We start from the raw sequence: 12,872 nt of genomic DNA on the forward strand, positions 1-12,872 counted from the left end.
TCCTCCAGAAATATATCTTCAGCAGGTTTGGGGTCCCTAGAGTACTAATCAGTGATGGGGGCACTCACTTCTACAACAAACAGCTTTACTCTGCCATGGTTCGGTATGGGATTTGCCACAAGGTGGCAACTCCATATCATCCACAAACTAATGGGCAAACTGAAGTCTCTAACAGAGAGCTAAAAAGAATCCTAGAACGGACTGTAAATACCCGTAGAAAGGATTGGGCAAGAAGCTTGGATGATGCTCTGTGGGCATACAGAACAGCATTCAAGACTCCTATAGGGACCTCTCCATACCAACTGGTCTATGGTAAGGCATGTCACCTGCCCGTGGAACTGGAACATAAAGCCTACTGGGCAACCAGATTCCTGAACTTTGATGCCAAATTAGCTGGAGAAAAAAGATTGCTCCAGCTAAATGAGCTAGAGCAATTCAGATTCACTGCTTTCGAAAATGCCAAGCTTTATAAAGAAAAATAAAAAAAGTGGCATGACAGAAAGCTGTCATCTAGAATCTTTGAACCAGGACAAAAGGTTCTGTTGTTCAACTCTAGGCTCAGGCTATTCCCCGGGAAACTGAAGTCCCGGTGGAGGGGACCATATGTGATTACAAGTGTATCTCCATATGGTTATGTGGAGCTTCAAGATATTGATTCTGATAAGAAGTTCATTGTTAATGGACAGAGAATCAAGCACTATCTTGAAGGCAATGTTGAGCAAGAGTGCTCAAGGCTGAAGCTAGACTAAAAGCTCAGCAAGGTCCAGCTAAAGACAATAAAGAAGCGCTTGCTGGGAGGCAACCCAGCCATGGGGCATCACTTCCTCTAAGCATTTTGCCCTATTCTTGATTTTATTTGTTTATATAAAGTTCATTGATCCTAAGGTAAAGAGTCAATTGTATAAGTTCACAGGGTTACAGAAAGATTCTGCACACAAAACAGAGAAAAAGAGCTCACTGGCAAGAAAACGCCAGTAAAAGTCTATTTTGGGTGTTCAACGCCCAACAGAAGCATCCACTGGGCGTTGAACGCCAGTGAGGATAGCCATCTGGGCGTTAAACACCAGAAAGAAGCTCTTTCTGGGCATTTAACGCCAGATTTACAGCGTTCTGGGCGTTCAGAAATACGCCTAGTAACAATAGACTTCCTGGCGTTCAACGCCAGAAAGAAGTAGCAGCTGGGCGTTGAACGCCCAGGAGAGGTAGCATTTGGGCGTTGAACACCCAAAACATGCAGCGTTTGGGCGTTCAAACGCCAGGATGGTGGGGAGGAGGTAAATTCATTTTTTCTTCATATTTTTCATTTTAATTTTGAGTTTCATGTTTCAATTCATAATTTCTTACATAAACATGTTAAGAACCCTGATTTCTAAAATCCCTAATTTCTAAAAATCCTACTTTAAAAATATCAAATGTATCTTAATCCATAAGCACAAACCCTCTTTTTCAATCCAATGCAACTCTTTTTCAAAATTTCAAAACAAATCTATCTTTTCACTCTAAAATCTTTTCAACTAATATCTTTTTCAAATCTCCACATTATCTTTTTCAAAATATAGACTTATCTTTTTCAAAAATCTTTCATATCTTTTCTAAAAAAAAAATTATATCTTTTCTTATCATACTTAAATCTTTTAAAATCATATCTTCTATCTTATCTTTCTCCCTATTTTTGAACCCACCCGCATCTCCCTTTAAATATGGGTTCGGCCTCCCTCCCCCTTCATCCATAATTGCACCTAGCTCTCCTTCTCTCCCTCTCCTTTCTTTTCTTCTGCTTGAGGACAAGCAAACCTCTAAGTTTGGTGTGCTTATTCGTGATCACTAAGATCATGGCTCCTAAAGGAAAACAACCAACTCCAAGAGGCAAGAAAGAGAGTGTTCCAAAACCACTTTGGAATCAAGAAAAGTTCTTATCTAAAGAACATTCAGACCATTATTACAAAATAATGGGTCTAAGATCAGTGATCCCGAAAGTTAGATTCGATCTGAAAGAAGACGAATATCCGGAGATCCAGGAGCAAATTCGAATCAGGAACTGGGAGGTCCTAGCTAATCCTGAAACGAAAGTGGGAAGGAATATGGTCCAGAAGTCCTATGCTAATATGTGGCAGACAGACAAGCAAAAACTATCTGGAACTGCTTTCTATGAATATCGGACCGTGGTCAGAGGAAAGATTGTTCATACCAACCCTGACAAGATCAGGGAGATCTTAAAGCTACCTTAGCTGAAAGATGACCCAGACTCTTTCAACAGGAGAATGATGAGAACAGACAAGGGCCTGGATAAGATTCTAGAGGATATATGTATTTCTGGAGCCAGGTGGACCACCAGCACGAAGGGTGTCCCAAATCAACTCAAAAGAGAAGATCTCAAACCAGTCGCCAGAGGATGGCTGGACTTCATTGGGCATTCTCTGCTGCCCACTAGCAACCATTCTGAAGTCACTATTAGAAAAGCAGTGATGATCCATTGCATCATGATGGGAAAAGAAGTAGAAGTTCATCAACTGATTTCAACTGAATTCTACAAAATTGCTAACAAAAATTCTAAAGAGGCCAGGTTGGCTTACCCAAGCTTGATTTCTATGCTCTGCAAGGATGCTGGAGTAAGGATGGGAATAACTGAGTATATCTCAATTGAGCGACCAATCACTAAAGCATCAATGGAAAAACAACAAGCACAAGATGACCCCATCAAGAAGAAAACACAGGAATTTCTCCCAGAAATCCCTCAATCTGAATACTGGGTGTATCTTGAAACATCAGTTACTAAGATGCAAGAAGCTATGGAACAAATAATAAAAGAACAGAAGGAACAAAGTCAAATTCTTTCCTATTTGATTAAAGAACAAGAGGAGCAAGGGCGTGTCTTGAGGGAATTGAAGTGCCAGAAGTTATCTCTTGAAGGACCAAGCACCCCACAGATCCGAGGAACATCCACTTCCCATAACAAAGGTTGTTAAATTCCAATTTCTGCTTTAACTCTGTGATAGTTGTCATTATAGGAGTTTACCTTAGGAGTCATACAGTAGTAATTAGTGTCTATTTTGATTTTATCTCCAATTAAGTTATAGTCTATTTTTCTCATCATCAGCAAACATGAATAAAATAGTAGATCTTTTGAATAAGAGGCAATAAAATTCGAGTTTTTAATAAGAAAAATTCTAATTAGTAACATGTGGTGGCAATGCTTTCTGTCTTCTGAATGAATGCTTGAACAGTGCATATGTCTTTTCAATTTGATGTTTAAGACTGTTAAATATGTTGGCTCTTGAAAGAATGATGAACATGAGACATGTTATTGATAATCTGAAAAATCATAAAAATGATTCTTGAAGCAAGAAAAAGCAGCAAAGAACAAAGCTTGCAGAAAAAAAAATAGCGAAAAAAATTAGAAAGAAAAAGAAAAGCAAGCAAAAAAAGCCAAAAGCTCTTAAAACCAAGAGGCAAGAGCAAAAAGCCAGTAGCCCTTAAAACCAAAAGGCAAGGGTAAATAAAAAGGATCCCAAGGCTTTGAGCATCAGTGGATAGGAGGGCCTAAAGGAATAAAATCCTGGCCTAAGCGGCTAAACCAGGTTGTCCCTAACCATGTGCTTGTGGCGTGTAGGTGTCAAGTGAAAACTTGAGACTGAGCCGTTAAAGTCAAGGTCCAAAGCAAAAAGAAGAGTGTGCTTAAGAACCCTGGACACCTCTAATTGGGGACTTTAGCAAAGCTGAGTCACAATCTAAAAAGGTTCACCCAATTATGTGTCTGTGGCACTTATGTATCCGGTGGTAATACTGGAAAACAAAGTGCTTACGGCCACGGCCAAAACTCATAAAGTAGCTGTGTTCAAGAATCAACATACTGAACTAGGAGAATCAATATCACTATCTGAATTCTGAGTTCCTATAGATGCCAATCACTCTGAGCTTCAATGGATAAAGTGAGATGCCAAAACTGTTCAGAAGCAAAAAGCTACTAGTCCCACTCATCTAATTAGAATCTGAGCTTCACTCAAAAAGTCTGAGATATTATTGCTTCTTAAATTATTTGTACTCTATTTTATTTATCTAGTTGCTTGAGGACAAGCAACAGTTTAAGTTTGGTGTTGTGATGAGCGGATATTTTATACGCTTTTTGGGGATAATTTCATATAATTTTTAGTATGTTTTAGTTGGTTTTTAGTTTATTTTCATTAGTTTCTAGGCAAAATTCATATTTCTGGACTTTACTATGAGTTTGTGTGTTTTTCTATAATTTCAGGTATTTTCTGGCTGAAATTGAGGGAGCTGAGCAAAAATCTGATTCAGGCTGAAAAAGGACTGCTGATGCTGTTGGATTCTGACCTCTCTACACTCAAAAAGGAATTTCGGGAGCTACAGAAGTCCAAATGGCGCGCTTCCAATTGCGTTGGAAAGTAGACATCCAGGGCTTTCCTGCTATATATAATAGTTCATACTTTGCTCAAGGATAGATGATGTAAACTGGCGTTCAACGCTAGTTCCATGCTGCAGTTTGGCGTCCAACGCCAGAAACAAGTTATAAGTTGGAGTTCAACGCCAGAAAAGGATCCAAAGCTGGCGTTGAACGCCCAAAACAGCCCTATGCACGTGAGAAGCTTTAATCTCAGCCCCAGTACACACCAAGTGGGCCCCAGAAGTGGATTTCTGCACCATCTATCATAGTTTACTCATTTCCTGTAAACCTAGGTTACTAGTTTAATATTTAAAAAACTTTTAGAGATTTATTTTGTATCTCATGACATTTTAGATCTGAACTTTGTAATCTCTGACGGCATGAGTCTCTAAACTCCATTGTTGGGGGTGAGGAGCTCTGCTGTGTCCTGATGAATTAATGCAAGTATTTCTGTTTTCTATTCAATCACGCTTGTTCCTATCTAAGATGTTCATTCGCGCCTATTCATGATGAATGTGATGATCCGTGACACTCATCACCGTTCTCAACCTATGAACGTGTGCCTGACAACCACCTCCGTTCTACATTAAATTTAATGAGTATCTCTTAGATTCCTTAATCAGAATCTCCGTGGTATAAGCTAGAATCCATTGGCAGCATCCTTGAGAATCTGGAAAGTCTAAACCTGGTCTGTGGTATTCCTAGTAGGATTCTGGGATTGGATGACTGTGACAAGCTTCAAACTCGCGAGTGCTGGGCGTAGTGACAGACGCAAAAGGATAGCGAATCCTATTCCGGTATGATCGAGAACCTACAGATGATTAGCCGTGCGGTGACAGCGCACCTGGACCATTTTCACTGGAAGGATGGATGGTAGCCATTGACAACGGTGATCCACCAACACACAGCTTGCCATAGGAGGACGTGCGTGCGTGAACAAGAAGACAGAGGAAAGCAGAGATTCAGAAGACAAAGCATCTCCAAAACTCCAACACATTCTCCATTACTGCATAACAAGTATTTGTTTCATACTCTGTTATCCCTTGCAATCAAATTTGATAAGTGAATTGTTTTATTGTTTTCCTGACTGAGAGTTACAAGATAACCATAGCTTGCTTCAAGCCAACAATCTCCGTGGGATCGACCCTTACTCACGTAAGGTATTACTTGGACGACCCAGTGCACTTGCTGGTTAGTGGTACGAATTTGTAAAGAATTGTGATTTCCAATTTCGTGCACCAAGTTTTTGACGCCGTTGCCGGGGACTGTTTGAGTTTGAACAACTGACGGTGAATCTTGTTGCTTAGATTAGGAAATTTTTGTCTTTTGGGTCAGAGTTTTTTATTTTCTTTTCAAAAATTTTTCAAAAATATTATTTTTCTTGTTTGATCTTTAATTTTTCTTGGATGAAACAAGATCCTCCATTAGAAATTTGGAAGCACAAGTGGGTCAGCTGAGTAAGAAAGTTACTAAACTCCTTCTTAGTGCTCTCCCAAGCAATACAGAAGAGAATCCCAAGAGAGAGTGCAAGGCCATAAACACGCCCCCACATGGCTGAACCTGTAGAGGAGGAAAAGGCAGTAATTTTCACTGAGGAAGACCTCAATGGACGTCCACTGGCCGCCAAGGAGTTCCCTAATGAGGAACTAAAGGAATCTGAGGCTCATATAGAGACCATAGAGATTCCACTGAACCTACTTCTGCCATTCATGAGCTCTGATGAGTATTTTTCCTCTGAAGAGGATGAAGATATTGCTGAAGAGCAAGTTGCTAAGTACCTTGGAGCAATCATGAAGCTGAATGCCAAGTTATTTGGTAATGAGACCTGGGAGGATGAACCTCCATTGCTCATCAATGAACTGAATACCTTGGTTAGGTAGAGATTACCTCAGAAGAAACCGGACCCCGGAAAGTTCTTAATTATACCATAGACACCATGACCTTTAAAAAGGCTCTGTGACCTAGGGTCAAGTATAAACCTCATGCCACTCTCTATAATGGAGAAACTAGGGATCTTTGAGGTGCAAGTTGCAAACATCTCACTAGAGATGGCAGACAATTCAAGGAAACAGGCTTATGAACATGTAGAGGATGCCTTGGTGAAGGTTGAAGGCCTTTACATCCCTACAGACTTCATAATCCTGGACACTGGGAAGAATAGAGATGAATCCATCATCCTTGGCAGACCCTTCCTAGCCACAGTGTAACGACCCAATTTTCAGTATGCCAAGGACATACCGGAAACTGAGTGCTACCAATTTGTCATCCTAATTATTATCTATTATTTATTATATCAGCCTGATTCGCTGTTAAAAGTGTAGTTAGTTTGCGAGGTACTTTTTTTTTGAAAATGTTTGAATTAATAAACAGAATCATTTATAATCAATTCACAAATAGTAACAGATAAAACAGTTATAAATAACCACACATACATACATCACAAGTTGTTGACAACATTCGGTGATTTAGCCTTTGTTAGAGTCTAGACTTTTAGTTAGAACACCCCTAGATATAGCTAGATAATAACTATATACATATATATATACAAACAACATCTGAGGCCCTGACCTGTTCAAGAAGTCCCTAAGCTGGCGCCCAGGCTAGCCTAGACTCTATACTCACCTAGTCCCTCTAAACCACTAAAGCGAGGGAAAGTACATTCTAAGTCTTCAAAACTCAAGTCAGGTGGAACGTCATCAAAAGGCAGAACATCATCTACTACTCCTCTGCACGATCAGACATTGCCATATGACGTCTCTCTGGTACCTCGTCAAGTAGCCACATAACAAGTGTCTCGTACACAAAATTTAGGTTACGGTTCACGTATAAACGAGGTGCAGACATTGGCTGGTCTCATAGTATATACATATAAACAGAGAACGATATTCACCCTAGACTCAGAAGACTACCTAGAGTGGAATCCTTTTTACGAACGGTCATCAGTAAACTACTGAAGGGTACTCATGCTTCCATCTGAAGGGGGAAGGGAGAGAGAAGAGGTAAGAATTGGGGAGTTCTTAGTAGGGTCGGGGTTATTAGTTAAGTTCATTAATTCTGTGTTATTTGGCAGACAAAAAACAGAATATAGAGAAGTAGTAAACTGAAAACAGATAAATAGAGAAAATAGAGAAAACAGAAAGCAAAACACAAACGAAAGGATACAAGAAAATAAGACACAGACACAAACACAGAGAATAGAATACAAACAAAGAAAGCATACATTCATGCAACAATCATAATAGAGAAAATGCACAACCAAGTATGATGCATGTCTGTCCTATGCAGGCCATGAGCTCACGTGTCAGTTTACACCCTGCATCTCGACATTACCCAGGAACTAGTCCTCGATATGGCTTATTCTCTGTAGGTGAACTTCGGCCTACAGAAATAGCACTCCCGTAAGTGAACTTCGGCTTACAGGAATAGTCTAATCACAATACAACAACTTTCTGTAGGTGAACTTCGGCCTACAGAAATAACACCTCTGTAAGTGAACTTCGGCTTACAGAAGTAGTCTAATTACAGCACAACAACTTTCTGTAGGTGAACTTCGGCCTATGATGAGCAGATAATTTATACGCTTTTTGGCATTGCTTTTAGTATGTTTTTAGTAGGATCTAGTTACTTTTAGGGATGTTTTTACTAGTTTTTATGTTAAATTCACATTTCTGGACTTTACTATGAGTTTGTGTGTTTTTCTATGATTTCAGTTATTTTCTGGCTGAAATTGAGGGACTTGAGCAAAAATCAGATTCAGAGGTAGAAGAAGGACTGCTGATGCTGTTTGATTCTGACCTCCCTACACTCAAAGTGGATTTTCTGGAGCTACACAACTCAAACTGGTGCACTTCCAATTGCGTTGGAAAGTAGACATCCAGGGCTTTCCAGTAATATATAATAGTTCATACTTTGGCCGAGTTTAGATGATGCAAAAGGGCATTGAACACCAGTTCTACGCTGTAGTCTGGAGTTAAACGCCAGAAACACGTCACAAGCCAGAGTTGAATGCCAGAAACACGTTACAAACTGGCGTTCAACTCCAAGAATGACCTCTCCACGTGTAAACTTCAAGCTCAGCCCAAGCACACACCAAGTGGGCCCCGGAAGTGGATTTATGCATCAATTACTTACCTCTGTAAACCCTAGTAACTAGTTTAGTATAAATAGGACTTTTTACTATTGTATTTGACATCTTGGGACGTTTAGTTCTTAAATCATAGAAGCTGGCCATTCGGCCATGCCTGAACCTTCATCACTTATGTATTTTCAATGGTAGAGTTTCTACACTTCATAGATTAAGGTGTGGAGCTCTGTTGTTCCTCATGAATTAATGCAAAGTACTACTGTTTTTCTATTCAATTCAACTTATTCCGCTTCTAAGATATTCATTCGCACTTCAATATGAATGTGATGAACGTGACAATCATCATCATTTCCTATGAATGCGTGCCTGACAACCACCTCCGTTCTACCTTAGATTGAATGAGTATCCCTTGGATCTCTTAATCAGAATCTTCGTGGTATAAGCTAGATTGATGGCGGCATTCATGAGAATTCGGAAAGTCTAAACCTTGTCTGTGGTATTCCGAGTAGGATTCAGGGATTAGACGAACTTCAAACTCGCGAGTGCTGGGCGTAGTGACAGACGCCAAAGCATAGTAAATCCTATTCCAGTATGATCGAGAACCTCCAGATGATTAGCCATGCAGTGACAGCGCATCGAACCATTTTCACAGAGAGAATGGGATGTAGCCATTGACAACGGTGATGCCTCCAGATGATTAGCCATGCAGTGACAGCGCATCGGACCATTTTCACAGAGAGGATGAGATGTAGCCATTGACAACGGTGATGCCCTTACATAAAGTTAGCCATGGAAAGGATTAAGACTGATTAGATGAAGACAGCAGGAAAGCAGAGGTTCAGAGGAACAAAAGCATCTCTATACGCTTATCTGAAATTCTCCCCAATGAATTACATAAGTATTTCTATCTTTTTTTTCTGTTTATTTATTATTATTATTTGAAAACTCCATAACCATTTGATATCCGCCTGACTGAGATTTACAAGGTGACCATAGCTTGCTTCATACCAACAATCTCCGTGGGATCGACCCTTACTCACGTAAGGTTTTATTACTTGGACGACCCAGTGCACTTGCTGGTTAGTTGTGCGAAGTTGTGAAGTTATGTTTGGACCATGGTATTGTGCACCAGTTGTTGGCGCCATTGCCAGGGAGAGAACGAGCAACAAATTTTACAACCTCAGGGATCACAATTTCGTACACCAAGTTTTTGGCGCCGTTGCCGGGGATTGTTTGAGTTTGGACAACTGACGATTCATCGTGTTGCTCAGATTGGGTAATTTTCTTCTTATTTTATTTTCAAAAAGTTTTCAAAAATTTTTCAAAAATTTTTCAAAAATCTTTCAAAAATTTCTCATCTGTTTTCGAAAATTATTTCAAAATTTTTAAGAATGAATTCTAGAGTTTCATGAAAAATGTTGAAGCCTGGCTGGCTGTAAAGCCATGTCTAAAATCTTTTGGACTAAGGCTTCCAAACCATCAGCATAGAGGCAAGTTAATTTGATAACTAATGAGCAGTATATCTGAGTTATATTCTAAAGCTTGGCTGGCTATTAAGCCATGCCTAACTCTCGGATTGGAGCTTTGGGCTAATATTGAAAGATTCCTGGAATTCATATTAAAAATTTTGAAATCTTTATTTTTCTTTTTCAAATGATTTTCGAAAAAATATAAAATAAAAATACAAAAAAATTTATAAAATCATAAAAATCAAAAATATTTTGTATTTCTTGTTTGAGTCTTGAGTCAATTTCAAGTTTGGTGTCAATCGCATTTTTTCTAAAAAATTTTTTTGCATTTTTCGAAAATTCACGCATTCATAGTGTTCTTCATAATCTTCAAGTTGTTCTTGGCCAGTCTTCTTGTTTGATCTTCATATTTTCTTGATTTGTGTCTTTTCTTGTTTTTCATATGCATTCTTGCATTCATAGTGTCTATACATGAAAATTTTCTAAGTTTGGTGTCTTGCATGTTTTTCTTTCATTAAAAATTTTCAAAAAAATTTGTTCTTAGTGTTCATCTTGACATTCAAAGTGTTCTTGGTGTTCATCTTGACATTCATAGTGTTCTTGCATTCATCACATGCTTTGATCCAAAATTTTCATGCATTGAGTCTTTTTGATATTTTTCTCTCTCATCATAAAAAATTCAAAATTTAAAAAATATCTTTCCCTTTTTCACTCATAAATTTTCAAAAATTTGGATTGACTTTTTCAAAAATTTTTAAAATCTAGTTGTTTTTATGAGTCAAATCAAATTTTCAATTTAAAAATCTTATCTTTTTCAAAATCATTTTCAAAAATCAAATCTTTTTCATTTTTGTTATTTATTTTTGAAAATTTTAAAAATATTTTTCAAGAATCTTTTTTTTAATTTTATCTCATAATTTTCGAAAATATCTTCAACAATTAATGTTTTGATTCAAAAATTTCAAGTTTGTTACTTGCTTGTTAAGAAAGATTCAAACTTTAAGTTCTAGAATCATATCTTGTGATTTCTTGTGAATCAAGTCATTAATTGTGATTTTAAAAATCAAATCTTTTTCAAAACTAATTTCAATCATATCTTTTTCAAAAACTTGATTTTAAAATATCTTTTCTAACTTCTTATCTTTTTATCTTTTCAAAATTGATTTTCAAATTTGTTTCAACTAACTAACTAACTTTTTGTTTGTCTCTTATCTCTTTCAAAACTACCTAACTAACCATCCCTCTCTAATTTTCGAAAATACTTCTCTCTTTTTCAAAAAAAATTCTTTTTAATTAACTAATTGTTTCAAACTTTAATTTTAATTTATTTCTTCTTTTAATTTTCAAAAATCACTAACCATTTTTCAAAAATAATTTTCGAAAATCCTCTTTCTCTCTCATCTCCTTCTATTTATATATTCATCTACTAACACTTCATCTCACTCAAATTCGAACCCCCTCTTCCATCTGTGTTTGAATTTTCTCTTCTTCCCTTCTTTACATTACATTCTTTTCTTCTTCTACTCACACAGGGGAACCTCTATACCTGGGCAAAAAGGATCCCTATTATTATTTTTTTTTTCTGTTCCCTCTTTTTCATATGAGCAGGAGCAAGGATAAGAATATTCTTGTTGAAGCAGACCCTGAACCTGAGAGGACTCTGAAGAGGAAACTAAGAGAAGCTAAAATACAACAATCCAGAGATAACCTTACAGAAATTTTCGAACAGGAAGAGGAGATGGCAGCCGAAAATAATAATAATGCAAGAAGGATGCTTGGTGACTTTACTGCACCTAATTCCAATTTACATGGAAGAAGCATCTCCATCCCTACCATTGGAGCAAACAATTTTGAGCTGAAACCTCAATTAGTTTCTCTGATGCAGCAGAACTGCAAGTTCCATGAACTTCCATCTGAAGATCCTTTTCAGTTCTTAACTGAATTCTTGCAGATCTGTGATACTATTAAGACTAATGGAGTAGATCCTGAAGTCTACAAGCTCATGCTTTTCCCTTTTGCTGTGAGAGACAGAGCTAGAATATGGTTAGACTCTCAACCTAAGGATAGCCTGAACTCTTGGGATAAGCTGGTCAAGGCTTTCTTAGCCAAGTTCTTTCCTCCTCAAAAGCTGAGTAAGATTAGAGTGGATGTTCAAACCTTCAGACAGAAAGAAGGTGAATCCCTCTATGAAGCTTGGGAGAGATACAAGGAACTGACCAAAAAGTGTCCTTCTGACATGCTTTCAGAATGGACCATTCTGGATATATTCTATGATGGTCTGTCTGAATTAGCTAAGATGTCATTGGATACTTCTGCAGGTGGATCCATTCACCTAAAGAAAACGCCTGCAGAAGCTCAAGAACTCATTGACATGGTTGCTAATAACCAGTTCATGTACACTTCTGAGAGGAATCCTATGAGTAATGGGACGCCTCAGAAGAAGGGAGTTTTTGAAATTGATACTCTGAATGCCATATTGGCTCAGAATAAAATATTGACTCAACAAGTCAATATGATTTCTCAGAGTCTGAATGGAATGCAAGCTGCATCCAACAGTACTCAAGAGGCATTTTCTGAAGAAGAAGCTTATGATCCTGAGAACCCTGCAATAGCAGAGGTAAATTATATGGGTGAACCTTATGGGAACACCTATAACCCCTCATGGAGAAATCACCCAAATTTCTCATGGAAGGATCAACAAAAGCCTCAACAAGGCTTTCATAATGGTGGAAGAAACAGGTTTTGCAATAGCAAGCCTTTTCCATCATCCACTCAGCAACAGACAGAGAACTCTGAACAAAATACCTCGAATTTAGCAAACTTAGTCTCTGATCTATCCAAGGCCACTGTAAGTTTCATGAATGAAACAAGGTCCTCAATTAGAAATTTGGAAGTACAAGTGGGCCAGCTGAGTAAA

At 38.1% G+C, this 12,872-nt stretch overlaps 1 non-coding gene across 1 annotated transcript; it reads right to left on the reverse strand.

The window, feature by feature from the left end:
• Positions 1–12,089: 12,089 nt before the first annotated feature.
• LOC112768626 (small nucleolar RNA R71) lies at positions 12,090–12,196 on the reverse strand. Its single transcript, XR_003186032.1, has one exon. It is a non-coding gene; the product is annotated as a small nucleolar RNA R71 (small nucleolar RNA).
• Positions 12,197–12,872: the final 676 nt, after the last annotated feature.

The sequence above is a fragment of the Arachis hypogaea genome, chromosome 17 (assembly GCF_003086295.3).
Source record: "Arachis hypogaea cultivar Tifrunner chromosome 17, arahy.Tifrunner.gnm2.J5K5, whole genome shotgun sequence".
Taxonomy (NCBI): Eukaryota; Viridiplantae; Streptophyta; class Magnoliopsida; order Fabales; family Fabaceae; genus Arachis; species Arachis hypogaea.